Source organism: Onychomys torridus, unplaced genomic scaffold (genome assembly GCF_903995425.1).
Source record: "Onychomys torridus unplaced genomic scaffold, mOncTor1.1, whole genome shotgun sequence".
NCBI lineage: Eukaryota > Metazoa > Chordata > Mammalia > Rodentia > Cricetidae > Onychomys > Onychomys torridus.
The window spans coordinates 478425-481319 of NW_023412870.1; positions in this window are offsets into that span (position 1 = coordinate 478425).

A 2895-nucleotide genomic window follows, 5' to 3' on the forward strand; every position below is an offset into this window, starting at 1 on the left:
GTGAGCTCCAAAAAGCCAGCTCATGCACCAGAAATATATCCTGATCTTACTTCCAGGGAGCTCTATAAGGAGACCAAGCTACACAACTGTCTCGATTATGCAGAGGGTCTAGTCCAGTCCTGTGGAGACTCCACAGGTGCTGGTCCAAATTTAATAAATTCCCACTAGTTTGGTTTGATTGTCTCTGTACATTTCCCCATCATGATCTTGATGCCACTTGCTCATAGAATCCCTCTTCTCTCTCTTTGACTGAGCTCTCTCCTGGAGCTCAGCCTGGTGTTTGGCTGTGGATCTCTGCATCTGCTTCCATCAGTTACTGGAGAAAGGCACTATGATGACAGTCAGGATATTCACCAATCTAATTACTGGGGTAAGCCAGCTCAGGCCACCCTTTCCACTATTGCTAGTAGTCTAAACTGGTCTCATCCATTGTGGATTCCTGGGAACTTCCCTAGCACTCCCTATCCCCATTATCTCTCCCTCTATCATGGTTTTCATTGCTCTCCCATTCTATCCTTGTTACAGCTCAACCATCCCATTCACTTATGTTCTCACTCTCCATCTGCTATCTCCATTGCCCCCCTTATATCATGGAGATCTCATCTATTTCTCCTTCCCATGGCTATCTATGCCTCCCTCTTTGGCCTCTCCTTGTTAGCTAGCTCCTCTGGAGCAATGGGTTGTGGTCTGGTTATTTTTTGCTTTGCAGCTAGTATCCACTTATGAATGAGCACATACCATGTTTGTCCTTCTGAGTCTGGGTTACCTCACTCAGGATGATATTTTCTTGTCCCATCCATTTGCCTGTAAATTTTCATGATGTCATTGGTTTTTTTTTGTTTTTTTTTTTTTACTGCTGAGTAGTACTCCATTTTGTATATGTACCACATTTTCTTAATCCATTCTTCTGTTGAAGGACATCTAGGCATCTAGGTTGCTTCCAGATTCTGACTATTATGAATAATGCTGCTATGAACATAGTTGAGCATGTGTCTCTGTGATATGGTTGAGCAATCTTTGGGTATATGCCCAAAAGTGGTATAGCTGGGTCTTGAGGAAGACTGATTCCCAATTTTCTGAGAAACCACCATACTGATTTCCAAAGTGGCTGTACAAGTTTGCATTCCCACCAACAGTGGAGAAGTGTTCCCCTTGCTCAAGATCCTCTCAAACATAAGCTGTCATCACTGTTTTTGCCATTCTGACAGGTGTAAGATGGTTTCTTAGAGTTGCTTTGATTTGCATTTCCCTGATGACTAAGAATGTTGAGCAATTCCTTAAATGTCTTTCAGCCATTTGAGATTTGTCTGTTGAGTGTAGAGAGCCGCGTGTAGCCGCACCCTAAAGATGGCTCTGGCTTCTACCCTCTGCCTTCCCGATGGCAAACACTCTTTATGGTAAACAGCTCCTTATTTGGCTGTGGCTGGATTCGTGTGTTGCTGGCATATGCGTGAACCTGTGGACAGTGCCCACGTGGCTGCTTGGGGTTGGCAGCCCAGCCCTACTTAGGTGCTGGGAGAGGCTTGCCCCAGCGAGAGAGACACAATGTAACTAATCAAAGGTCTGATTAAACTGTAATGAGAAGGATCCCGGTGTAGCGTCTTCCTTGCTGGTCGAGGCGGGCGCGACAGTTGAGAGTCTCTGTTTAGCTCTGTAGCCCATTTTTTAATTGGATTGTTAGGTATTTTGATGTCTAGTTTCTTGAGTTCTTTATATATTTTGGAGATGAACACTGTCAGATATGGGGTTGATGAGGATCTTTTCCCATTCTGTAGGCTGTCATTTTGTCTTTATTGACCATGTCCTTTGCCCTACAAAAGCTTCTCAATTTCAAGAGGTCCCATTTATTAATTAAGTCTGTGCTACTGGTGTTATATTTAGGAAGTGATCTCCTATGCCAATGCGTTCAAGACTACTTCCTACTTTCTTTTCTATCAGGTTCAGTATAACTGGTTTTATGTTGAGGTCTTTGATCCACTTGGACTTGAGTTTTGTGCATAGCAATATATGTGGATCTGTTTGCAATCTTCTGCATATTGACATCCAATTATGCCAGCCACCATTTATTGAAAATGCTTTCATTTTTCCTTTGTACAGTTTTGGCTTGTTTATCAAAAATCAGGTATTCATAGGTATGTGGGTTAATGTCAGTCTTCACTTTGATTCCATTGGTCCACAAGTCAGTTTTTATGCCAATACCAAGCTATTTTTATTACTATAGCACTATAGTAGAGCTTGAGGTAATCCCTCCAGAAGTTACTTTATCGTACAAGATTATTTTTAGCCATCATGGGTTTTTTGTTTTGCTACATGAAGATGACTATTGTTGTTTCCAGGTCTGTGAAGAATTGTGTTGGGATTTTGATGAGGATTGCATTGAATGTGTAGATTGCTTTTGGTAAGATTGCCATTTTTACTGTGTTAATCTTACTATCCATGAGCATGGAAGATCTTTCCATTTTCTGGTATCTTCTTCAATTTCTTTCTTCAGAGACTTAAAATTCTTGTTGTACAGGTGTTTCACTTGCTTAGTTAGAGTCACCCCAAGGTATTTTATGTTACTTGTGGCTTTTGTCAAGGGTGATGTTTCTCTGATTTCTTTCTCAGTCTATTTATTATTTGTGTATAGGAGAGCTACTGATTTTTTTGAGTTAATCTTGTATCCAGCCACATTACTGAAGGGTGTTCATCAGCTTTAGGAGTTCCCTGGTAGAATTTTTGGGATCACTTATAGACTATCATATTGTCTACAAATAGTGAAAGGTTGACTTCTTCCTTTCCAATTTCTACCCACTTGATCTCCTTTTGGTTGTCTTATTGCTCTAGCTAGGACTTCAAGTACTATATTAAATAATTATGGGGAGAGTGGACAGCCTTGTCTTATTCCTGATTTAG